Source organism: Aegilops tauschii, chromosome 2 (assembly GCF_002575655.3).
Source record: "Aegilops tauschii subsp. strangulata cultivar AL8/78 chromosome 2, Aet v6.0, whole genome shotgun sequence".
Taxonomy (NCBI): domain Eukaryota; kingdom Viridiplantae; phylum Streptophyta; class Magnoliopsida; order Poales; family Poaceae; genus Aegilops; species Aegilops tauschii.
In genome coordinates, this window is record NC_053036.3 from 279,632,339 (window position 1) to 279,659,856 (window position 27,518).

Sequence of the window (27,518 nt, forward strand, 5' to 3'; positions counted from 1 at the left end):
AAATTCCTACGCACACGCAAGATCATGGTGATGCATAGCAACGAGAGGGGAGAGTATGTCCATGTACCCCCGTAGACCGAAAGCGGAAGCGTTAGCACAACACGGTTGATGTAGTCGTACGTCTTCACGATCTGACCGATCAAGTACCGAACGCACGGCACCTTCGAGTTCAGCACACGTTCAACTCGATGACGTCCCTCGAACTCCAATCCAGCTGAGCTTTGAGGGATAGTTCCGTCAGCACGACGGCGTGGTGACGATGATGATGTTCTACCGACGCAGGGCTTCGCCTAAGAACCGCTACGATATGACCGAGGTGGATTAGGGTGGAGGGGGCACCGCACACGGCTAAGAGATCCAAGGGATCAATTGTTGTGTCTCCAAGGGGTGCCCCTCTCCCCGTATATAAAGGAGTGGAGGAGGGGGAGGGTCGGCCCTCTCTATGGCACGCCCTAGGGGAGTCCTACTCCCACCGGGAGTAGGATTCCCCCCTTCCAAGTAGTAGGAGTAGGAGTCAAGGAAAGGGGAGAGAGAAGAGAAGGAAGGAGGGGGCGCAGTCCCTCCCCCTAGTCCAATTCGGACTAGGCCTTGGGGGGCGCCCAGCCTCTCCTCTCTCTTTCCCCTAAACCCAATAAGGCCCATATACTCCCCGACGAATTTCCGTAACTCTCCGGTACTCCGAAAAATACCCGAATCACTCGGAACCTTTCCGATGTCCGAATATAGTCGTCCAACATATCGATCTTTACATCTCAGCCATTTCGAGACTCCTCGTCATGTCCCCGATCTCATCCGGGACTCCGAACTACCTTCGGTACATCAAAACACATAAACTCATAATATAACCGTCATCGAACTTTAAGCGTGCGGACCCTACGGGTTCGAGAACAATGTAGACATGACCGAGACACGTCTCCGGTCAATAACCAATAGCGGAACCTGGATGCTCATATTGGCTCCCACATATTCTACGAAGATCTTTATCGGTCAAACCGCATAACAACATATGTTGTTCCCTTTGTCATCGGTATGTTACTTGCCCGAGATTCGATCGTCGGTATCTCAATACCTAGTTCAATCTCGTTACCGGCAAGTCTCTTTACTCGTTCCGTAATACATCATCCTGCAACTAACTCATTAGTTACAATGCTTGCAAGGCTTGTAGTGATGTGCATTACTGAGTGGGCCCAGAGATACCTCTCCGACAATCGGAGTGACAAATCCTAATCTCGAAATACGCCAACCCAACAAGTACCTTCGGAGACACGTGTAGAGCACCTTTATAATCACCCAGTTACGTTGTGACGTTTGGTAGCACACAAAGTGTTCCTCCGGTAAACGGGAGTTGCATAATCTCATAGTCATAGGAACATGTATAAGTCATGAAGAAAGCAATAGCAGAATACTAAACGATCGTGTGCTAAGCTAACGGAATGGGTCAAGTCAATCACATCATTCTCCTAATGATGTGACCCCGTTAATCAAATGACAACTCATGTCTATGGCTAGGAAACATAACCATCTTTGATCAACGAGCTAGTCAAGTAGAGGCATACTAGTGACACTCTGTTTGTCTATGTACTCACACATGTATTATGTTTCCGGTTAATACAATTCTAGCATGAATAATAAACATTTATCATGAAATAAGGAAATAAATAATAACTTTATTATTGCCTCTAGGGCATATTTCCTTCAGTCTCCCACTTGCACTAGAGTCAATAATCTAGTTCACGTCACCATGTGATTTAATACCAATAGTTCACATCACCATGTGATTAACACCCATAGTTCACATCGTCATGTGACCAACACCCAAAGAGTTTACTAGAGTCAATAATCTAGTTCACATCGCTATGTGATTAACACCCAAAGAGTACTAAGGTGTGATCATGTTTTGCTTGTGAGAGAAGTTTTAGTTAACGGGTCTGCCACATTCATATCCGTATGTATTTTGCAAATTTCTATGTCAACAATGCTCTGCATGGAGCTACTCTAGCTAATTGCTCCCACTTTCAATATGTATCCAGATTGAGACTTAGAGTCATCTGGATCAGTGTCAAAAATTTGCATCGACGTAACCCTTTAAGACGAACCTTTTTGTCACCTCCATAATCGAGAAACATATCCTTATTCCACTAAGGATAATTTTGACCGCTGTCCAGTGATCTACTCGTAGATCACTATTGTACTCCCTCGCCAAAATCAGTGTAGGGTATACAATAGATCTGGTACACAGCATGGCATACTTAATAGAACCTATGGCCAAGGCATAGGGAATGACTTTCATTCTCTTTCTATCTTCTGCCGTGGTCGGGCTTTGAGTCTTACTCAATTTCACACCTTGTAACACAGGAAGAACTCTTTCTTTGACTGTTCCATTTTGAACTACTTCAAAATCTTGTCAAGGTATGTACTCATTGAAAAACTTATCAAGCGTCTTGATCTATCTCTATAGATCTTGATGCTCAATATGTAAGCAGCTTCACTGAGGTCTTTCTTTGAAAAACTCCTTTCAAACACTCCTTTATGCTTTGCAAAATAATTCTACATTATTTCCGATCAACAATATGTCATTCACATATACTTATCAGAAATGCTGTAGTGCTCCCACTCACTTTCTTGTAAATACAGGCTTCACCGCAAGTCTGTATAAAACTATATCCTTTGATCAACTTATCAAAGCGTATATTCCAACTCCGAGATGCTTGCACCAGTCTATAGATGGATCGCTGGAGCTTGCATATTTTGTTAGCACCTTTAGGATTGACAAAACCTTCTGGTTGCATCATATACAACTCTTCTTTAATAAATCCATTAAGGAATGCAGTTTTGTTTATCCATTTGCCAGATTTCATAAAATGCGGCAATCGTTAACATGATTCGGACAGACTTAAGCATAGATACGAGTGAGAAACTCTCATCGTAGTCAACACCTTGAACTTGTCGAAAACCTTTTTGCGACAATTCTAGCTTTGTAGATAGTAACACTACTATCAGCATCCGTCTTCCTCTTGAAGATCCATTTAATCTCAATGGCTCGCCGATCATTGGGCAAGTCAATCGAAGTCCATACTTTGTTCTCATACATGGATCTCATCTCAGATTTCATGGCCTCAAGCCATTTCGCGGAATCTGGGCTCACCATCGCTTCTTCATAGTTCGTAGGTTCGTCATGGTCTAGTAACATAACCTCCAGAACAGGATTACCGTACCACTCTGGTGCGGATCTTACTCTGGTTGACCTACGAGGTTCAGTAACAACTTGATCTGAAGTTTCATGATCATCATCATTAACTTCCTCACTAATTGGTGTAGGTGTCACAAGAACCGGTTTCTGTGATGAACTACTTTCCAATAAGGTAGCAGGTACAGTTACCTCATCAAGTTCTACTTTCCTCCCACTCACTTCTTTCAAGAGAAACTCTTTCTCTAGAAAGGATCCATTCTTAGCAACGAATATCTTGCCTTCGGATCTGTGATAGAAGGTGTACCCAACTGTCTCCTTTGGGTATCCTATGAAGAAACATTTCTCCGATTTGGGTTTGAGCTTATCAAGATGAAACTTTTTCTTATAAGCATCGCAACCCCAAACTTTAAGAAACGACAACTTTGGTTTCTTGCCAAACCATAGTTCATACGGTGTCGTCTCAAACGAATTTAGATGGTGCCTTTTTACGTGAATGCAGCTGTCTCTAATGCATAACCCCAAAACTATAGTGGTAAATCTGTAAGAAACATCATAGATTGCACTATATCCAATAAAGTACGGTTATGATGTTCGGACACACCATTATGTTGTGGTGTTCCAGGTGGCACGAATTTGTGAAACTATTCCACATTGTTTTAATTTGAAGACCAAACTCGTAACTCAAATATTTGTCTCCGCGATCAGATCGTAGAAACCTTATTTTCTTGTCACGATGATTTTCCACTTCACTCTGAAATTCTTTGAACTTTTCAAATGTTTCAGACTTATGTTTCATCAAGTAGATATACCCATATCTGCTCAAATCATCTGTGAAGGTTAGAAAATAACGATACCTGTCGCGAGCCTCAACACTCATCGGATCGCATACATCAGTATGTATTATTTCCAATAAGCCAGTTGCTTGCTCCATTGTTCCGGAGAACAGAGTTTTAGTCATCTTGCCCATAAGGCATGGTTCGCAAGCATCAAGTGATTCATAATCAAGTGATTCCAAAATCCCATCAGCATGGAGTTTCTTCATGCGCTTTACACCAATATGACCTAAACGGCAGTGCCACAAATAAGTTGCATTATCATTATTAACTTTGCATCTTTTTGGCTTCAATATTATGAATATGTGTATCACTACGATCGAGATCCAACAAACCATTTTCGTTGGTGTGTATGACCATAGAAGGTTTATTCATGTAAACAGAACAACAATTGTTCTCTAACTTAAATGAATAACCGTATTACAATAAACATGATCAAATCATATTCATGCTCAACGCAAACACCAAATAACACTTATTTAGGTTCAATACTAATCCCGAAAGTATAGGGAGTCTGCGATGATGATCATATCAATCTTGGAACCACTTCCAACACACATCGTCACTTCACCCTTAACTAGTCTCTGTTTATTGTGCAACTCCCGTTTCGAGTTACTAATCTTAGCAACTGAACTAGTATCAAATACTGAGGGGTTGCTATAAACACTAGTAAAGTACACATCAATAACATGTATATCAAATATACCTTTGTTCACTTTGCCATACTTCTTATCCGCCAAATATTTGGGGCAGTTCCACTTCCAGTGACCAGTTCCTTTGCAGTAGAAGCACTTAGTCTCAGGCTTAGGACCAGACTTGGGCTTCTTCACTTGAGCAGCAACTTGCTTGCCGTTCTTCTTGAAGTTCCCCTTCTTCCCTTTGCCCTTTTCTTGAAACTAGTGGTCTTGTCAACCATCAACACTTGATGTTTTTCTTGATTTCTACCTTCGTCGATTTCAGCATCACGAAGAGCTTGGGAATTGTTTCTGTTATCCCTTGCATATTATAGTTCATCACGAAGTTCTACTAACTTGGTGATGGTGACTAGAGAATTCTGTCAATCACTATTTTATCTGGAAGATTAACTCCCACTTGATTCAAGCGATTGTAGTACTCAGACATTCTGAGCACATGCTCACTAGCTGAGCAATTGTCCTCCATCTTGTAGGCAAAGTATTGTCAGAGGTCTCATACCTCTCGACACGGGCATGAGTATGAAATACCAATTTCAACTCTTAGAACATCTTATATGCTATGTGGCGTTCAAAACATTTTTGAAGTCCCGGTTCTAAGCCGTAAAGCATGGTGCACTAAACTATCAAGTAGTCATCATACCGAGCTTTTGTCAAACGTTCATAACGTCTGCATCTGCTCCTGCAATAGGTCTGTCACCTAGCGGTGCATCAAGGACATAATACTTCTGTGCAGCAATGAGGTTAATCCTCAGATCACGGACCAAGTCCGCATCATTGCTACTAGCATCTTGAACTTAGTTTTCTCTAGGAACATATCAAAATAAAACAGGGGAGCAAAACGTGAGCTATTGATCTACAACATAGATATGCTAATACTACCAGGACTAAGTTCATGATAAATTTAAGTTGAATTAATCATATTACTTAAGAACTCCCACTTAGATAGACATCCCTCTAATCTTCTAAGTGATCACGTGATCCATATCAACTAAACCATGTCCGATCATCACATGAGATGGAGTAGTTTCAATGGTGAACATCACTTATGTTGATCATATCTACTATATGATTCACGCTCGACCTTTCGGTCTCAGTGTTCCGAGGCCATATCTGTTATATGCTAGGCTCGTCAAGTTTAACCTGAGTATTCCGCGTGTGCAACTGTTTCGCACCCGTTGTATTTGAACGTAGAGCCTATCACACCCGATCATCACGTGGTGTCTCAGCACGAAGAACTTTCGCAACGGTGCATACTCAGGGAGAACACTTGTACCTTGATAATTAGTGAGAGATCATCTTATAAAGCTACCGTCGAACTAAGCAAAATAAGATGTATAAAAGATAAACATCACATGCAATCAAAATATGTGACATGATATGGCCATCATCATCTTGTGCCTTTGATCTCCATCTCCAAAGCATCGTCATGATTTCCATCGTCACCGGCATGACACCATGATCTCCATCATCTTGATCTATATCAATGTGTCGTCACATGGTCGTCTCGCCAACTATTGCTCTTGCAACTATTGCTATCGCATAGTGATAAAGTAAAGCAATTATTTGGCGCTTGCATCTTATGCAATAAAGAGCCAACCATAAGGCTTCTGCCAGTTGCCGATAACTTCAACAAAACATGATCATCTTATACAACAACTTAGATCTTATCACGTCTTGACCATATCACATCACAACATGCCCTGCAAAAACAAGTTAAACGTCCTCTACTTTATTGTTGCAAGTTTTACGTGGCTGCTACGGGCTGAGCAAGAACCGTTCTTACCTACGCATCAAAACCACAACGATAGTTTGTCAAGTTAGTGCTGTTTTAACCTTCTCAAGGACCGGGCGTAGCCACACTCGATTCAACTAAAGTTGGAGAAACTGACACCCGCTAGTCACCTGTGTGCAAAGCACGGCGGTAAAACCAATCTCGCGTAAGCGTACGCGTAATGTCGGTCTGGGCCGCTTCATCCAACAATACTGCCGAACCAAAGTGTGACATGCTGGTAAGCAGTATGACTTATATCGCCCACAACTTACTTGTGTTCTACTCGTGCATATAACATCTACGCATAAAACCTGGCTCGGATGCCACTGTTGGGAAACGTAGTAATTTCAAAAAAATTCCCACGCACACGTAAGATCATGGTGATGCATAGCAACGAGAGGGGAGAGTATGTCCATGTACCCTCGTAGACCGAAAGCGGAAGCGTTAGCAGAACGCGGTTGATGTAGTCGTACGTCTTCACGATCCGACCGATCAAGTACCGAACGCACGGCACCTCCGAGTTCAGCACACGTTCAACTCGATGACGTCCCTCGAACTCCGATCCAGCCGAGCTTTGAGGGAGAGTTCCGTCAGCATGACGGCGTGGTGACGATGATGATGTTCTACCGACGCAGGGCTTCGCCTAAGCACCGCTACGATATGACCGAGGTGGATTATGGTGGAGGGGGGCACCGCACACGGCTAAGAGATCCAAGGGATCAATTGTTGTGTCTCCAAGGGGTGCCCCTCTCCCCGTATATAAAGGAGTGGAGGAGGGGGAGGGCCGGCCCTCTCTATGGCGCGCCCTAGGGGAGTCCTACTCTCACCGGGAGTAGGATTCCCCCCCTTCCAAGTAGTAGGAGTAGGAGTCAAGGAAAGGGGAGAGAGAAGAGAAGGAAGGAGGGGGCGCAGCCCCTCCCCATAGTCCAATTCGGACTAGGCCTTGGGGAGGCGCCCAGCCTCTCCTCTCTCTTTCCCCTAAAGCCCAATAAGGCCCATATACTCCCCGGCGAATTCCCATAACTCTCCGGTACTCCGAAAAATACCCGAATCACTCGGAACCTTTCCGATGTCCGAATATAGTCATCCAATATATCGATCTTTACGTGTCGACCATTTCGAGACTCCTCGTCATGTCCCTGATCTCATCCGGGACTCCGAACTACCTTTGGTACATCAAAACAAATAAACTCATAATATAACCGTCATCGAACTTTAAGCGTGCGGACCCTACGGGTTCGAGAACAATGTAGACATGACCGAGACACGTCTCCGGTCAATAACCAATAGCGGAACATGGATGCTCATATTGGCTCCCACATATTCTACGAAGATCTTTATCGGTCAAACCGCATAACAACATACGTTGTTCCCTTTATCATCGGTATGTTACTTGCCCGAGATTCGATCGTCGGTATCTCAATACCTAGTTCAATCTCGTTACCGGCAAGTCTCTTTACTCGTTCCGTAATACATCATCCTGCAACTAACTCATTAGTTACAATGCTTGCAAGGCTTGTAGTGATGTGCATTATTGAGTGGGCCCAGAGATACCTCTCCGACAATCGGAGTGACAAATCCTAATCTCGAAATACGCCAACCCAACAAGTACCTTCGGAGACACATGTAGAGCACCTTTTTAATCATCCAGTTACGTTGTGACGTTTGGTAGCACACAAAGTGTTCCTCCGGTAAACGGGAGTTGCATAATCTCATAGTCATAGGAACATGTATAAGTCATGAAGAAAGCAATAGCAGAATACTAAACGATCGTGTGCTAAGCTAACGGAATGGGTCAAGTCAATCACATCATTCTCCTAATGATGTGACCCCGTTAATCAAATGACAACTCATGTCTATGACTAGGAAACATAACCATCTTTGATCAACGAGATAGTCAAGTAGAGGCATACTAGTGACACTCTGTTTGTCTATGTACTCACACATGTATTATGTTTTCGGTTAATACAATTCTAGCATGAATAATAAACATTTATCATGAAATAAGGAAATAAATAATAACTTTATTATTGCCTCTAGGGCATATTTCCTTCACCTTCGTGGGTGGAGCCCTTCGTGGACTCGCGCAACCGTTACCCTTCGTGGGTTGAAGTCTCCATCAACGTGGATGTACGATAGCACCACCTATCGGAACCACGCCAAAAATCTTCGTGTCTACATTGTGTTTGCCTTTCCAAACCCCTTCCTTTAACTTCATATGCAATGTTTTACATTCCGCTGCTATACTCTTAGAATTGCATGTGTAGGTTGATTGCTTGACTTGTGCTAAGTTGTTAAAATTTGCCAAGACTTCAAATTGGGAAAAGGCTAGATTTTTATTTGGCCAAGTAGTCTAATCACCCCCCTCTAGACCTACTTTCGATCCTACAGGAAGCTCTTATGGAATCAAATAAATTGTTTGCTATGCTATGCTTGGAATCTTTGTGAAATTAGTGATTTTACCTGTTGCTCTAAGAACCCTAAAAAATACCTTCCCTACCTATGTGAGTTTAATGATAATGAAATCTTATCTTCTTATGAAAAGGGTGTTTATAGTTACTATGATATCGAACAAATTGAAGAATTTGTTGCTTTTAAGGGTGCTTATGAAGTTGCTTCTTTGATTTAAAAGTATGATATTACTCTCTACAATATGAAAATTTTGACATACTTAAATATTGCTATGAAAACTATGCTCATAATGTCTATGTCAAAGAATTTATTGAGAGAATGACCGTTGCTTTGGAAGAAAATAATGATATGCATTTATCTATAGATAATTATGATCTCGATGATTTGATTGAAATAACCCTTGATGAACATGATGCTTGCTATTCTTATGGCCATGATGCCAATATTGATGGAGATGAATTTGCTATAGTCCCTTATGTTAAACATGAGATTGTTGCTATTGCACCCATACTTGATAGTTCCTTGAATCAAAAGCATGATTGCAATGATGATATTGTAAATTCTATTAATGTCAATTGTGCTAATAATATGGAAAATCCTAAACTTGGGGATGCTAATTTTGCTATGTCTACTACTTGTTGCAATGATCATGATTGGGGTGATTCTTCTTTTGATCTTGAAAATTTATTTAAGCCCCATGACGAATATGAGATTGATAATAATGTTTGCAATAATATTGAAAGCGGGTTTGGAAGAGTGTCGACTTTAGATCCCACATATTTGGAGAATATTCATTCTTATGAAATTTTTGATAAAAGTGGGTTTGGAAAGGTCATGACTTTAGTTAATGATAATCCCACTGTTTTGGAAGAGTGTCAACTTTGCATGCATGTGGTTCATGTTGGTTTATATGATAGCTATATTTTTGAATTTGAATATGATCCCACATGTAATTATTATGAGAGAGGAAAATATGATTGTAGAAATTTTCATGTTACAAAATTACCTCTCGTTATGTTGAGATTGCTATCGTTTCTTTCTTCTTCCTTGCATATGGTGGTTTTTTGCTTGTCTTGATAATTTGTTCGCTTATAAAATCCCTATGCATAGGAAGCATGTTAGACTTAAACTTGTTTATCACATGTTTTATGATGCTCTTTTTGTGTTTCAATTGCTATCTTTCATGCGAGCATCATTAAAATTACCAATGCCTAGCTAAAATGCTTTAAAGAAGAGCGCTTGTTGGGAGACAACCCAATAATTTTCTTTTATGTTTTGCAATAAATAATTCATCTAGCCTCTGGTTAGATGTGGTTTTGTGTTTTGATTAGTGTTTGTGCCATGTAATACCTTTGGGATGGCTTACGGTGATAGTTGATTTGATCTTGCTGAAAAACGGAAACTTTTGCACTCAGGAAAACAATTCTCGTTTTTAACAGAAGCGTGCTTTCGATTTGATTATTTTTGCAGAAGATTAATAAAAAAATTGCTTAGGTTGTCCTAATTTTCAGAATTTTTGGAGATACAGAAGTATTCGAGAGTTACAGAATACTACAAACTCTTCTGTTCTGTTTTCTATGTGTTGTTTGCTTATTTTGATGATTCTATGGGTAGTATCGGGGGGTATGAACCATAGAAAAGTTGGAATACAGTATATATATTACACCAATATAAATAAAGAATGAGTTCAAAACAGTACCAAAAGTGGTGATTTATTTTCTTATACTAACGGAGCTTATGAGATTTTCTGTTGAGTTCTGTGTTGTGAAGTTTTCAAGTTTTGGGTAAGGATTTGATGGACTATGGAATAAGGAGTGGCAAGAGCCTAAGCTTGGAGATGCCCAAGGCACCCCTAGGTAATGTTCAAAGACAACTGATGAGGACATGACTACCTTGGATACGACCAAAAATATTGCATACATGCATATTTGTCAGGTGATTTCTAGTGCAAACTATTCAATAATCTATTTATGTTATCCAGAACAAAAATACTTCACACACTTTTGTGTTTTGTCTAATTGCAGGTGTATGGGACATTTGTACAATCCACATATGAAGATAAGGCAAAAGGAGAAGTTTAGGTTCTGTTCAAAAAGTCCTCTCACGTCACTTTTGGGCCAAGAGAAGATAGAGTCCAAGTCTCTCACGTTCTGGATTCAGATTCGGACTGCACAGACATACCTGACTCAAAACGCCAACAACTTTTTCATACGGACTCCGAATTGGGTGATTCTTTTTTTGTTGGAAACTAGATTTCGTGCTCTTTCCAACCCAATTGGATTCACCTTTAAATTCGTCCGGAGCATTGAGTTATGGTCGAAACAATCTGACGTTGCACCAGAATCCGAGTCAAACTACAAGTCCAAAGGTGTTGCATCACCTCCACTTGGGCCCATGAGCCTTGTACGACCTAGGGTTGGTTTTAGGCTGCCTTGGGACGTCCTCCCACCTCCTTGGCCGCCACCCCTTGCTCCTATATAAGTAGATCCATCTAGTAGTTTTTTGCTTGGGATTTGTTTAGTTAAAAGTTAGCCATTGCAACTTCGTGTACTTCGTTTGTGTCCAACGACCAGACCAAGACCGCTTACGCATCCCCACCTTTATCAATACTTCATCTATATTCACAATATTCAGATTGCATTATCATATTCTTGCTTGTTCTTCGATTGCGTGCAGGAATATACCTTCGTGGTCAGGCTGATCGTGCTTCCGGCATCGACAGTAACCTCAGGAGATTGGTTTAGCGATTGCTAAGGCGCAACGTCGTGCACGTTTGTAGTCGGATCGTCAAAGTCGACTCCACCAAATCGATAGTTATCTCATCGAAAGATCGGGACACCCTCGCCTCTATCAAGTGGTATCAGTTTTCAGGTTGCTCGGTGAGAATTTCCAGTTTCCCCTAGATTAGATTTATTTTCTTACCTATTGTCCAAGAAAAAGCCACAAAAAGTTAGATCTATTCATCCTTTTGTCCAAGCCAGTCTGAGCCTTTGCAATTTTCTATTCATTGTTTGCATTATTGAATTATCGGTTGCATCGTCGTGTCGAGTTGCTGGTCTTAGGGTCTAGTTCGTTTAGAGTTTCGAGTTCTGTTCACATTAGTCACGTCGCCGCTGCATCGTTTTCCCTTCTGCTGTCCACCACACCATCCATCAAATTCCACCACGTGCTACTCATAGTTCATTGTCACAATCATAGTTGAGGTCGTTCACATCTTCGCTTGATCCAATCTGCATCTTATCTAGTTTGTCTTGGAAAGAGGGAGAGAAAAAAGACAGAGAAAAAAAAAGAGAGAAAAAAGAAAGAACAAGAAGTCAGAAAAAAAAGAGAAAGAAAAAAAGTGTGAGGGAAAAAAAGAGAGAAGAAAAAAAAACAGAATTCGGATCTATCTAGACTCGATCTCGTAGTTGAATTCGGATTGGAATCTGTTTTGTGCACTGTTTAGTAAAACAGGCATAACTTCCTCATACGAAGTCCGTTTTGACTCCGCGAGTACTCAAATGAGAGCTAGCGACGAGCCGCATCTAAATAGTTGCAGAGACTAGTTCAATATTTGACACCTCAAAATCGTCTTCTAAATAGGTCTTTTTGCCCTCCGAAGTTCGCGGACACAGCTTATTCCAGTTTTTCAAGCCAGTTTCAGAATTCTTTGACTCCTCGTATCAACTCGGAATTGAGTGATTCTTTTTGCATTGGAAAGCTTGAGTTAGTAGCATTCTTTGAAAAAAAAATATCAGAAAATTGGCACAAACTTTTCAAGAGGAAAGTTGGAGAGAGTTGTTGTATATCCTGCTTGGCAGTTGTTTTTCATCATTATCTTTACTGCCGTTGTGATCTTCACTTATATCTTGCTGTCCAGAGCTACTTAGTATCCTTCATTGATGCTAGTTGTGCTACGCCGTGACCTCATTAGTGTTCTAGGCTCGCGTCTCTAGTCCGGTCTAGCCTAGGACCAGCACAGTACCGTCGTTGAGCGTTTATTCAACATTGCATCTCTGAATTGATTATTGCTAATATTTTGCTACCATATATAGCCAACCCAGCTCCACATATTTCTACACCGTGTATACGTACGTTCCCCTGGCAATCGCTTTACTCAATCTTTGGAGTTATTTGACACCGCTGGTTGCCTGTCACCACCTGCTGCTTGGTAAGAACTTGTAAGATATTGATATTTGCTTTACTGTGAGCACTTTACCACCACATCCTAGTAGTTCATAGGAACATTATTCTTGAATTTTGTTTCTTGTTTCTACTAATCATGACAGGATCTAGAGTCAATTCATGGGGTTTGTCGATCGTGGGAGATGTGCCATCACCTATGCAAATACCACAACCGTCACGAGAGGTGCACAAACATCCAAATGCACATGATCAGGTTAATGTTTCTATACCACCATTTAATGGCCGTTTTAGACCTGCTTTATATATTGAATGGGAGTTTGACCTAAATAATATATTTGCTTCCAATAATTTTGATGTACGTAAAAATGTTAAGGTTGCGGTTGGTTCTTTCACTGGTTATGCTGTAGTTTGGTGGAGTGAATATTGTCGGTTACACCCTAATGATATACCTACTACTTGGGATGATTTGAAACTTGCCATGCGACATACATTCGTTCCCGCTTATTATACTCGTGACATGATTACAAAGTTGCAACATTTAAAACAAGGTAGTGACACCGTAACGAAATATTATGATACTTTACAAACTACCTTGCTGCATTCCTCTTTAGAAGAAAGTGAAGAAGATTTTATGGATAGATTTTGGGGAGGATTAAATTGTGACATTCAGGAGATACTAATACATGAAGAGTGTTATCCTATGGACCATTTGTTTCATCTTGCTTGCAAAGCTGAACAGGAAATAAAACGACGTGTTGCGCACAAGGAGAACAAGCACGAGATGCACATTCCAAGAGTTGATACGGTTGTCCCTTCAACTACTAAGCATACTATGACAACCACATCCGTTGTTGTGAGGACTACATCACCTCCACCATGTGACACATCATCACCGAGAGTGCCTACCTCATCTGAGTTAATCATAAGAGGTAATGACAAAGGTACTAATCTTCCACTTCCACATGAGTATGATGAATGTCTTGTCAATTTAAGTGCACCATGCGGTGAGCTACCCACTACTTTGATCACACCAGCTACCTTAGAGGACTATGTTGATGATTTGACTTTGCCATGTGATCAAACAATTTTGAGTGAGCCCATTGAATTAACTATCGATGCAAAAGAATCAAGTGAATCAGGGAATAAATCAGATTTGGATCAAATATGTTTGAAAATAATTGTGCCAATGTTTAATCATTTTGATATGACCTCTCATCTTGGTGATGGTTCATCAATGTTGGGATGGTTTAATGATGAATATTGTCCATCTTTTCATATGAATAAGAGCTTCACTTATATGTGCAAACTGAGTTGCAATACTTTCATGCCTTCTACTTCTTGTGATAATATTTTGGCTTTATATTTTATTAACTATGAAAGTTACTCATGTATACATGTGTCATATGTGCAAAATCCACGGGAAGTAAAAATGGATGACATATACATATACAACATGTACACCTTGTCTCTTTTGTTAGCCACATTTCAGATTAAGCAACGCCGAGGACGGCTTTGTTTTCAAGAAGGGGAGGATGATGAGGACATGACTACCTTGGATACGACCAAAAATATTGCATACATGCATATTTGTCAGGTGATTTCTAGTGCAAACTATTCAATAATCTATTTATGTTATCCAGAACAAAAATACTTCACACACTTTTGTGTTTTGTCTAATTGCAGGTGTATGGGACATTTGTACAATCCACATATGAAGATAAGGCAAAAGGAGAAGTTTAGGTTCTGTTCAAAAAGTCCTCTCACGTCACTTTTGGGCCAAGAGAAGATAGAGTCCAAGTCTCTCACGTTCTGGATTCAGATTCGGACTGCACAGACATACCTGACTCAAAACGCCAACAACTTTTTCATACGGACTCCGAATTGGGTGATTCTTTTTTTGTTGGAAACTAGATTTCGTGCTCTTTCCAACCCAATTGGATTCACCTTTAAATTCGTCCGGAGCATTGAGTTATGGTCGAAACAATCTGACGTTGCACCAGAATCCGAGTCAAACTACAAGTCCAAAGGTGTTGCATCACCTCCACTTGGGCCCATGAGCCTTGTACGACCTAGGGTTGGTTTTAGGCTGCCTTGGGACGTCCTCCCACCTCCTTGGCCGCCACCCCTTGCTCCTATATAAGTAGATCCATCTAGTAGTTTTTTGCTTGGGATTTGTTTAGTTAAAAGTTAGCCATTGCAACTTCGTGTACTTCGTTTGTGTCCAACGACCAGACCAAGACCGCTTACGCATCCCCACCTTTATCAATACTTCATCTATATTCACAATATTCAGATTGCATTATCATATTCTTGCTTGTTCTTCGATTGCGTGCAGGAATAGACCTTCGTGGTCAGGCCGATCGTGCTTCCGGCATCGTCAGTAACCTCAGGAGATTGGTTTAGCGATTGCTAAGGCGCAACGTCGTGCACGTTTGTAGTCGGATCGTCAAAGTCGACTCCACCAAATCGATAGTTATCATCTCATCGAAAGATCGGGACACCCTCGCCTCTATCAACAACTAAGAGCCTAAGCTTGGGGATGCCCCAGAAGGCATCCCCTCTTTTGTCTTCATCTATCGGTAACTTTACTTGAGGCTATATTTTTATTCACCACATGATATGTGTTTTGCTTGGAGCGTCTTCTATGATTTGAGTCTTTGCTTTTTAGTTTGCCACAATAATCCTTGTTGTACACACCTTTTGAGAGGGACACACATGAATCGTGTTTTATTAGAATATTCTATGTGCTTCACTTATATCTTTTGAGCTAGGCAATTTTGCTGTAGTGATTCACTTATATCTTTTTATAGCACGACGGTGGTTTTATTTTATAGAAATTAATGAACTCTCATGCTTCACTTATATTATTTTGAGAGTCTTTAAACAGCATGGTAATTTGCTTTGGTTATAAATTTAGTCCTAATATGATAGGCATCCAAGAGGGATATAATAAAAACTTTCATATAAAGTGCATTGAATACTATGAGAAGTTTGATTCCTTATGATTGTTTTGAGATATGAAGATGGTGATATTAGAGTCATGCTAGTGAGTAGTTGTGAATTTGAGAAATACTTGTGTTAAGGTTTGTGAGTCCCGTAGCATGCATGTATGGTGAACCGTTATGTAACGAAGTTGGCATATGAGATATTTTTTGATTGTCTTCCTTATGAGTGGCAGTCGACGATGAGCGATGGTCTTTTCCTACCAATATATCCCACTAGGAGCATGCGCGTAGTACTTTGTTTCGATGACTAATAGATTTTTGCAATAAGTATGTGAGTTCTTCATGACTAATGTTGAGTCCATGGATTATACGCACTCTCACCCTTCCACCATTGCTAGCCTCTCCAGTACCGCGCAACTTTCGCCGGTACCATACACCCACAATATACCTTCCTCAAAACAGCCACCATACCTACCTATTATGGCATTTCCATAGCCATTCCGAGATATATTGCCATGCAACTTTCCACCGTTCCGTTTATTATGACACGTTCCATCATTATCATATTGCTTTGCATGATCATGTAGTTGACATCGTATTTGTGGCAAAGCCACCATTCATAACTCTTTCATACATGTCACTCTTGATTCATTGCACATCCCGGTACACCGCCGGAGGCATTCATATAGAGTCATATTTTGTTCTAGTATCGAGTTGTAATTTTTGAGTTGTAAGTAAATAAAAGTGTGATGATCTTCATTATTGGAGCGTTGTCCCATGTGAGGAAATAAATAAATAAATAAATAAGAGAAAGAAAAGGCCAAAAAAAAGAAGGCCCAAAAAATAAAAAAAATGAGAGAAAAAGAGAGAAGGAGCAATGTTACTATCCTTTTACCACACTTGTGCTTCAAAGTAGCACCATGATCTTCATGATAGAGAGTCTCCTATGTTGTCACTTTCATATACTAGTGGAAATTTTTAATTATAGAACTTGGCTTGTATATTCCAACGACGGGCTTCTTCAAAATGCCCTAGGTCTTCATGAGAAGCAAGTTGGATGCACACCCACTTAGTTTCTTTTTGAGCTTTCATAAACTTATAGCTCTAGTCCATCCGTTGCATGGCAACCCCTACTCACTCACATTGATATCTATTGATGGGCATCTCCATAGCCCGTTGATATGCCTAGTTGATATGAGACTATCTCCTTTTTGTCTTCTCCACAACCACCATATTCTATTCCACCTATAGTGCTATGTCCATGGCTCACGCTCATGTATTGCGTGAAAGTTGAAAAAGTTTGAGAACATAAAAAGTATGAAACAATTGCTTGGATTGTCATCAGGGTTGTGCATGATTTGAATATTTTGGGTGATGAAGATGGAGCATAGCCAGACTATATGATTTTGTAGGGATAAGCTTTCTTTGGCCATGTTATTTTGAGAAGACATAATTGCCTTGTTAGTATGCTTGAAGTATTATTCTTTTTATGTCAATATTAAACTTTTGTTTTGAGTCTTATGGATCTGAACATTCATGCCACAATAAAGAAAATTACATGGATAAATATGTTAGGTAGCATTCCACATCAAAAATCCTGTTTTTTATCATTTACCTACTCGAGGACGAGCAGGAATTAAGCTTGGGGATGCTTGATATGTCTCCAACGTATCTATAATTTTTGATTGTTCCATGCTATTATATTATCTGTTTTGGATGTTTTATATGCATTAATATGCTATTTTATATTATTTTTGGGACTAACCTATTAACCTAGAGCCCAGTGCCAGTTCCTGTTTTTTCCTTGTTTTTTGAGTTCCGCAGAAAAGGAATACCAAAGGGAGCCCAAACGGAATAAAACCTTCGCGATGATTTTTCTTGGACCATAAGACAACCAGGAGACTTGGAGATGAAGTCGGAGGAGCCACGAGGCGGCCACAAGGATGGCGGGCGCACCAAGGGGGGTAGGGCACGTCCCCCACCCTTGTGGGGCCCCTGTGATCTTCCTGACCTAATTCTTTCCCCTATATATTCCCAAATATCCCCAAACCACCAGAGGCATCCACGAAAACACTTTTCCACCACCGCAACCTTCTGTACCCGTGAGATCCCATCTAGGGACCTTTTCCGGCACCCTTCCGGAGGGGGATTCGATCACGGAGGGCTTCTACATCAACTCTATTGCCCTTCCGATGAAGCATGAGTAGTTTACCACAGACCTACAGGTCCATACCTAGTAGCTAGATGGCTTCTTCTCTCTCTTTGATTCTCAATACCATGTTCTCCTCGATGTTCTTGGAGATCTATTCGATGTAATACTTTTTTTGCGGTGTGTTTGCCGAGATCCGATGAATTGAGGATTTATGATCAGCTTATCTATGAATATTATTTGAATCTTCTCTGAATTCTATTATGCATAATTTGATATCTTTGTAATTCTCTTCGAACTATCAATTTGGTTTGGCCAACTAGATTGGTTTTTCTTGCAATGGGGGAAGTGCTTAGCTTTGGGTTCAATCTTGCGGTGTCCTTTCCCAGTAACAGTAGGGGCAGCATGGCACGTATTGTATTGTTGCCACCAAGGATAAAAAGATGGGGTTTTCATCATATCGCTTGAGTTAATACCTCTACATCATGTCATCTTACTTAATGCGTTACTCCGTTCTTTATGAACTTAATACTCTACATGCATGCTGGATAGCGGTCGATGTGTGGAGTAATAGTAGTAGATGCAGAATCGTTTCGGTCTACTTGACACTGACGTGATGCCTATATTCATGATCATTGCCTTAGATATCGTCATAACTTTGCGCTTTTCTATCAATTGCTCGGCAGTAATTTGTTCACCCACCGTATTATTTGCTATCTTGAGAGAAGCCTTTAGTGAAACCTATGGCATCCGGATCTATTTTCCATCATATAAGTTTCTATTTTCCATCATATAAGTTTCCGATCTACTATTTTGCAATCTTTTACTTTCCGATCTATAAACCAAAAATACCAAAAATATTTACTTTATCGTTTATGTATCTCTATCAGATCTCACTTTTGCAAGTAACCGTGAAGGGATTGACAACCCCTTTACCGCGTTGGGTGCAAGTTGTTTGATTGTTTGTGCAGGTATTCGGTGATTTGTGCGTTGTCTCCTACTGGATTGATACCTTGGTTCTCAAACTGAGGGAAATACTTATATCTACTTTGCTGCATGACGCTATCCTCTTCAAGGGAAAAACCAACGCAAGCTCAAAAAGTAGCAATCACATACTAAGAAAGCAATCATGTCTTCTCAAAATAACATGGCCAAAGAAAGTTATCCCTACAAAATCATATAGTCTGGCTATGCTCCATCTTCATCACACAAAGTATTTCATCATGCACAACCCCGATGACAAGCCAAGCAATTATTTCATACTTCTGATGTTCTCAAACTTTTTGAACTTTCACGCAATACGTGAGCGTGAGCCATGGATATAGCACTATAGGTGGAATCGAATATGGTGGTTGTGGAGAAGACAAAAAGAAGGAGATAGTCTCACATCAACTAGGCGTATTAACGGGCTATGGAGATGCCCATCAATAGATATCAATGCGAGTGAGTAGGGATTGCCATGCAACGGATGCACTAGATCTATAAGTTTATGAAAGCTCAAAAAGAAACTAAGTGGGTGTGCATCCAACTCGCTTGCTCACGAAGACCTAGGTCAATTTGAGGAAGCCTATCATTGGAATATACAAGCCAAGTTCTATAATGAAAAATTCCGACTAGTATATGAAAGTGACAACATAGAAGACTCTCTATCATGAAGATCGTGGTGCTACTTTGAAGCACAAGTGTGGAAAAAGGATAGTAACATTGTCCCTTCTCTCTTTTTCTCTCATTTTTTTGTTTGGGCTTCTTGGCCTCTTTTATTTTTTATAAAGTTCGGAGACTGATCCCAACTTGTGAGGGAATCATAGTTTCCATCATCCTTTCCTCACATGGGACAATGCTCTAATAATGATGATCATCACACTTTTATTTACTTACAACTCAAGAATTACAACTCGATACTAGAACAAAATATGACTCTATATGAATGCCTCTGGCGGTGTACCAGGATATGCAATGATCTAGCATAGCAATGACATCAAAAAACGAACAAGCCATGAAAACATCATGCTAGCTATCTTACGATCATGCAAAACAATATGACAATGATGGAGCATGTCATAATAAAACGGAACGGTGGAAGTTGCATGGCAATATTCTAACCTATAAGGATTCTGGGCGACCCGCACTCCTGAGCGTCCCTCGATTTCGCTCTGATTTTTGCCGTTCGATCTGGCCTGGTCGGGTCAACGAGTCTGCACTGTCGTTTGATCTTTACAGTCTGTTTTGACCCAGTGTTATTTCGTGGCTTACCATGACTGGTGGGCTCAGTGAGATCCTCCATTGGTTGGGTTAGATTTCCTCGGGTGAGCCGCTCCTGGCGCGTCCCCTGTCTCATCGCGCTGACCGCGTCGCGTTGTGCATCGTGGGGAGCCGCAGAGTGGTTGGCAGGCGCATGCGCAACCGGCTCGTGCGCCCGCACTTGTGCTCTCGCGATGACGAGTGGGCCGACGCTGCTCCTGGTCCCGCACGTCGGCTGCTGTGGCTACGCGCACCTCACGGGATTGGACCGTCGCGTGTGGTCTAGCGTCGCGGGGTTTGTTGAGTGGGCTACGCAGGGTGGCCCGGCGCATGTGTGCCCCGCTGGTGCATACGATTTGAGTGGTGCAATGACATGTGGCCCTGTGCTCCTCCTGGCCCCCCTCGTCGGTTGCAGTGGCTGCGCTGCCTGGGCATCTCACGGGATATTTCCTCGGGTCAACCACTTCTGTCAAGTCCCTCCTCGCATGCTACCCGTGTCGTGCAGGACAGGGATCAGGTGACATGCACCTTTGCATGTCACCGTATGACTTGCGGCCCAAATTTAAATTTAAACATTGCGAAAAAATCTGAAAAAAATCATACATGTTCACAGCACATATTAAGATAATCCCTAAAAAATTCAGATCAAAATTCGAAACATACATCAAGAAGCATGACAGATTTCTTTTTTTTGCTTCTTGATGTATGTTTCGAATTTTGATCTGAATTTCTTTTTTGCATCTTGATGTATGTTTCAAATTTTGATCTGAATTTTTTAAGGATTATCTTAATATGTTAATATGTGCTGTGAACATGCATGTGCAAAGGTGCATGTCACCTGATCCCTGTGCGTCGTGGGGAGACGTGCGAGCGCCGCGCCATGGGCACCTCCTCTGCGAGCCGTGCGCCGAGCCTGCGCGTCCTTGGTGGGTGTCTGGCTCCTTCCTGAATCACCATAGTCCAAAGCCGCCGCACCCCTCCCTCCTTCCTCCTCGTCGCCACTCACCGTAGCCGCCGCACCTGTTTTTCTCTTCCTCTTCCCTCCATCGTCACCACAGCCACCGGTCCGCTCCCTCCTCCTTCATCCCCCTTCTCTCGTCAGCAACCACCGCACGAACCTCCTGAGTCGGGGCGGGTGCAGAAGGCCGTTGCGAGTATGTATGGGGCCGCATCCGTCCTCCCTCCCTCGTCGGCCACCACTAAGGCTTATTCCTCTCCTGTCCTGGCCTCGTCTCCTGCGACTGGTGGTGGAGAGCCATGGGTGATGGAGAGGAGGAAGGGAGGTAAGGGAATAACAGGGGAGGGAATTTACAGGAGCTTCACTCCCAAATTTTGTGCCCCGAGCCATGGATGGCTGAGAGAAGGAAGTGGCCTACGCTCTCTTCTCAAGCCTGTGGCAATGGTGCTTCTCCGCTGGATGGGTACAGCTGGTTGATGTTCGCCCCAACCCCTTTTGCCATTGCTCTCTACAGTTTCGTTTCTTACGGCCGTCTAATATCGAGTTCTTGGCTTTGTTTCCTACGTGTGCGGGTTAATTTTGTTGCCGTTCTTTCCTTCATACATCGTCGCAACATTCTCCCTTTTGCATTGGAGGTTAGATCTCACTCCTTGTGCTTGCCTATAAGATGTTTGATGAAATGCCTTTGTGTAGACCATGTTGGTTTTTTGGTTTCAGTCTGTTTTTCCTGATGTCCACTTTGGTATCCTCGTTTATCTTGCCTGCCTTGCTCGTGTGCTTCTCCTTATCAGCTCAGGTAAATGAATTTTTCTTTCCCTTCTCTTTGTGCCATTCCATTAAATGCTTGTGCTCTAATGAGTTCATTTCCCTTTGTTTTGTAGGTTCTACGATATACTGTGTTGCTGCATCTTTGTTCTGCTTGCGGAAGTTCGCTCACTTTTCTAGCTAGATGCTGCATTTTAGTTTCTCTACGTATCGGCATGTTGTTTGGTCCGCTGATGGTATTGATAATCTGAGTTTGGGTGGGCGTCGTGTTATGTTTGGCCTCATGTTTGTCGCCTAGGTTTCTGTTTACCATGGTTACCCTTTGTTCCATGGGGTCTAGGATCGTCGTGTTTTTTTATGGGCGTAGCTAAATCTGAAGTTGTTTTCGTATTCAGAATAATAGAAATAATTTTTGTAGAGAAACACAAGTGTGCAGGCTGCCAATTTAGTGCTCGTGTACAACCACTCTTGATTTTTAGTTAATTGGTTAACTCAGAAACTATAAAAGAATTCCTCTTTGCTTATGGGTTCCCACTTTTTCCAAGGGAGTTATTTTCTACTAAATACAGATGGGAACACCACACTAATGTCAGCTTGCTTTATTTGATGGTCTAACACCAGTAGTAAATTTCCTGTTACTTGAACTAAAAAGATAACAGTTCAGCATAATGTGAAAAAGCAGCTAGCTAGGGATCTTTTGGTTTGAAAGAGCCGTACATCTATTCATTCAGTAGATATACTGTCAAGATTTTGATGATGTTCTGTATTGCTGTCATGAGTATAATAGCAACAAAAAAAGCAATGTGGTGGTATCTTGCAGTGGGATATATTTACCTTTTCTGAACAGATACCAAACATGACTGCACTTAATTTCTCCTTCAGGAAAGACGTTGTGGATGATGAGATTATGAATGCAATTTCTGTCAACATTGAAGAGGTGGCAGGTAGGCAAGTCTACAGGCATGTGATTAGAGATGCACCTCGGAAAGATCAGGGCGTATTCCTAGATTGGCAATTATGCTAGGATGGTACGTGAGACAGTGGGATGCATCAGCTTTATAACATTCCAGTAATTACTATGTATTTCCACCCCTTTTGTTTCTAGCTGATACATAACTTTTGGTACATGAATTAATCCGGCTTCTTTGTCCGATGCTCTAAAGATCTGTGTGCACTGCTGCTCGCTCAGTTATTTTTGATACTTTCTTGTTTGTACCAATATCATGTTAACTGAAAACTCGCAGTATATACTCCGTTGATTTTTGGTGGATTTCCACCAAGGTTTATTATCTCCAGATCAGATGTAATTTAGTTATTTTGGAAATAGCTATATACATTGAAAGGCTTTAAATGAGTTGATGTTGTGGGCAACCTGTATTTTATTGGCCAGTTCTATCTAAGAATATGCCCATCTAATAACAGCTCGAAGGGGAACGGAAAAAATCTAGCATGGTCTGCCTTGGGTGGCCCCCGTCTTGCTTTACAGCTCCATATGGCTACCCATGTATACATATGTATAGGTTCTGTTTGAACTGTACTCAAATCACATAGAGCTGTTAACATGTGCCATCGCCATGTATAGGTTCCAATTTGTCCCCTTGCCATTGTGTGCCATCCCCATGTTTACTCCAGAAAAGTGGAATGTGCAAAGCTTCTGTGTTGATTAGTCAAATACTTGCTTTGCCTTAAAAACTATCCCCATCTATGTTCCAGGTTTTTTTCATATGAATTTCATATTTACCTGGAATGGATGAACACGTTCGCAGGGATTTTAGAAAAAATATATGTGAATGCATCTTTCTAATAAAAGTGTTGCTTATCAGAGCTTCTATGATCCATGGAACTTAGAAACGATAGTGTTATCTGTAATTATAAGAAATACCTTTCTAATTGTAAGAAATACCCTTTTCTGGACTCAAAATTGTTGTTGGTCTTCTGATCACTTTCGTTGTCTATCAGCTAGGCTATGACCACAACAAGCTAGCATCATTGGTGTCAAGTCGTTATGTTTAGTTTATTTTCAGTGCCTTACAGGTTCATGATTCCCATAAGATTGTAGCCTACCTTATTAGGGTCGACTGCCATATTTTCCTTCATGTCCTTCATGTCATTGGTTAACCATGGCTGGCTGACTGCTATATTTTTATATGCACAAAGTGCTTATTTCTTTGGTGCTTCCAGATTATCTAAGATATGAGCATAGTAGTGAGGGATGAGATTTTTCTTTGGAAGAATGAGATGAAGAGGAACATAGTATCAAGGTTGTTGCTGCTCATCCTTAGAAAAAAATGTTGTAGTTGCTCATGTAATATTCACATTGTCGTTGACAATGTATTGTATTTACCTGAGCTCAACCACATTCTTGATTACGAGAATGTAAATCACATATGCTTGATAGACTATACATGCGTTAGTATGTTGCATTGATCGACTATACATGCGTTAGTATGTTGCAAGATAATCATTCAAACAGGTATTCAGTTGCAAGTGTGATAAGTATGACTTCATTCAGATTTGTTAGTCAACATACATTTTCATGATTATGTGATTTTTTTTTTGTAGAAGAAATGTAAAAGGTGTAAGCTACAGGACCAACTTACTTTGGTATTAACCTAATTTTACGAAAAAGGCAAACCTTTTCAAAACACTTTGAGTTTGAAATAGGACCCTGCGCTGGTCATCCAATACAAGCCACAACAGTTAAGCCCGCGTGAAAAAACTTTACACGCTGATTAAACTACTGTTCTGTTATCCGACTGCTGAACGACACCAAATCCAGACTTGGAAGATTTATATAGGAGCCAGGAGCAGGCAAGATTTGTTCCAAATCTGGCAGGCGACAGCAAGAAGAGCAGGGTTCTCACAGGAGTTCTGCTAAAGTAATGCTGAAAATTTAAATTCTATGTACTTTACTTTTCGGTACACACGAGAATAAAGTACACATTTGATTACTTCTAAAGACACCATTGTGCTTGTGCATGTGTTTCTGAATGCAGATTGATTTTATTGCTTTATGGTGAGAAGAATACGTTGATTATAATAATCTTATGTGTCAATCCTGCACCATTAGGTTTAGTGCTTTATGGTGAGAAGATTGGTTTCTGAATGCAGATTAATTTTATTGCTTTATGGTGAGGAGAATACAATACACATTTCATAAGAAGTATTTTTTTGCTCAAACACAAAGTCACTGAAAAATAAAAATGTTTTCAACACGAACATGATTTCAAATGGGTCTCTACGAACATGATAGCAAGTATTTTATGCTATCAAATTAAAATGTGTAAATACATCTCATTATAGACAACAATCCACCATGTTTCCTATTAAAGGGGATTAAACCATGGATATTTTTTTCATCGCGCACATGGATTTAGCGTGCCTTTGCGCCATTTGGCGCAACGGGTCCACTAGTATCTCATAATGGCTATGGAAATGCCATAATAGGTAGGTATGGTGGATGTTTTGAGGAAGGTATATGGTGGGTTTAATGCACCGGCGAGAGTTGCGCGGTACTAGAGAGGCTAGCAAAGGTGGAAGAGTGAGAGTGCGTATAATCCATGGACTCAACATTAGTCATAAAGACCTCACATACTTATTGCAAAAATTTATTAGCTATCGAAACAAAGTACTAAACACATGATCCTAGGGGGATAGATTGGTAGGAAAAGACCATCGCTCGTCCCCGACCGCCACTCGTAAGGAAGACAATAAAAAATAAATCATGCTCCAACTTTAGTACATAACAGTTCAATATACGTGCATGCTACGAGAATCACAAACTTTAACACAAGTATTTCTACCAATCCACAATTACTCACTAGCATTACTCTAATATCACCATCTTTATATCTCAAAACAATCATAAGGAATCAAACTTCTCATAGTATTCAACGGTCTTTATATGAAAGTTTTAATTACATCCCTCTTGGATGACCACTATATTGGGACTAAATTCATAACCTTAGCAAATTACCATGCTGTTTAGAGACTCTCAAAATAATATAAGTGAAGCATGAGAGTTCAACAATTTCTATAAAATAAAGCCACCACATGCTCTAAAAAGATATAAGTGAAGCCCTAGAGCAAATTGCCTAGCTCAAAAAATATAAGTGAAACACATAGAGTATTCTAATAAATTCATGATTCATGTGTGTCCCTCTCAAAAGGTGTGTACAGCAAGGATGATTATGGAAAACTAAAAAGAAAAGACTCATATCATACAAGACGCTCCAAGCAAAACACATATCATGTGGTGAATAAAAATATAGCCTGAAGTAAATTTACCAATAGACGATGACGAAAGAGGGGATGCCATCCGGGGCATCCCCAAGCTTAGATACTTGGTTGTCCTTTAATATTACCTTGGGGTGCCTTGGGCATCCCCAAGCTTAGGCTCTTGCCACTCCTTATTTCGTTCTCCATCAAATCTTTACCCAAAACTTGAAAACTTCACAACACAAAACTCAACAAAAAAACTCGTGAGATCCGTTAGTATAAGAAAATAAATCACCACTTTTTGGTACTGTTGTGAACTCATTCTTTATTTATATTGGTGTAATATCTACTCTATTCCAACTTCTCCGTGGTTCATACCCCCCGATACTACCCATAGATTCATCAAAATAAGCAAACAACACATAGAAAACAGAATCTGTCAAAAACAGAACAGTGTGTAGCAATCTAAAAACTTTGTATACTTTTGTAACTCCGATTTTTTTGAAAAATTAGGACAACCTGGGTAATTTGTGTATAAATCTTGTGTAAAACATTCAGATCAAAAGCATGCTATGTGATTTATTGAATTTTCTGCAATGAGCGCAAAAGTTTCTGTTTTTCAGCAAGACCAAATCAACTATCACCGTAGACCATCCCAAAGATCTTGCTTGGCTCAAACACTAGTTAAAACACCAAAACACAATTATCACAAAGGTAATAATGTGTATTTATTGCAAAACAGAACCAAAAACATAAAAATAAAATTGGGTGGCCTCCCAACAAGCGATATTGTTTAACGCCCCTAGCTAGGCATAAAACATAGATCTAGGTATTGTCATCTTTGGTATTAAATCCATAAGCAGCCCTCATAATAGATTCATATGGCAACTTAATTTTCTTTCTTGGAAAGTGTTACATGCCCTTCTTTAACGGAAATTGAAATCTAATGTTTCCTTCTTTCATATCAATAATTTCACCAATCGTTCTAAGGAAAGGTCTACCAAGAATAATAGGACATGTAGGATTGCAATCTATATCAAGCACAATGAAATCTACGGGCACATAATTCCTATTTGCAACAATAAGAACATCATTAATTCTTCCCATAGGTTTCTTAATAGTGGAATCCGCTAGATGCAAATTCAAAGAACAATCGTCAAATTGACGAAAACCTAGCACATCACATAAAGTTTTTGGAATCGTGGAAACGCTAGCA

General features: G+C 40.6%; 1 long non-coding RNA gene across 1 annotated transcript; it reads left to right on the forward strand.

The window, feature by feature from the left end:
* Positions 1 to 21,190: 21,190 nt before the first annotated feature.
* LOC120973280 (uncharacterized) lies at positions 21,191 to 23,330 on the forward strand. Its single transcript, XR_005767919.3, has 2 exons — positions 21,191 to 22,115; positions 22,201 to 23,330. It is a non-coding gene; the product is annotated as an uncharacterized lncRNA (long non-coding RNA).
* The last annotated feature ends 4,188 nt before the right edge of the window (positions 23,331 to 27,518 follow it).